Source organism: Crocuta crocuta, unplaced genomic scaffold (assembly GCF_008692635.1).
Source record: "Crocuta crocuta isolate KB4526 unplaced genomic scaffold, BGI_CrCroc_1.0 scaffold528, whole genome shotgun sequence".
NCBI classification, from domain to species: domain Eukaryota; kingdom Metazoa; phylum Chordata; class Mammalia; order Carnivora; family Hyaenidae; genus Crocuta; species Crocuta crocuta.
Window position 1 is genome coordinate 2,499,639 of NW_027530010.1, and position 286 is coordinate 2,499,924.

The window sequence follows — 286 nt, forward strand, 5'->3', positions numbered from 1 at the left end:
GGCTCGCCCCGGGCCCCGCGCCGCCCCCTCCCCTCCTCCCGCCCGGGCGCTCCCACCGCCGCTGCTCACCCTGTCTCCACCTCTGTCCGCATCTCCTTTTCCAAAACTCTCTGCGGCCTCCTAGGGTGCCCGGAGCTCTTCAGACGGTCCCCGGGTGGTGGCCTTCCTGTCCCCGACGCCCACCCCCCTGGGGGCAGAGACCCCTGCTCTTCCCGCTGCCCTTGGGTTTGGGGACCTCGGCACCAGCTCTGCAGCGTTTGTGAACTCGGTGGCAGAGCCTTTCAGG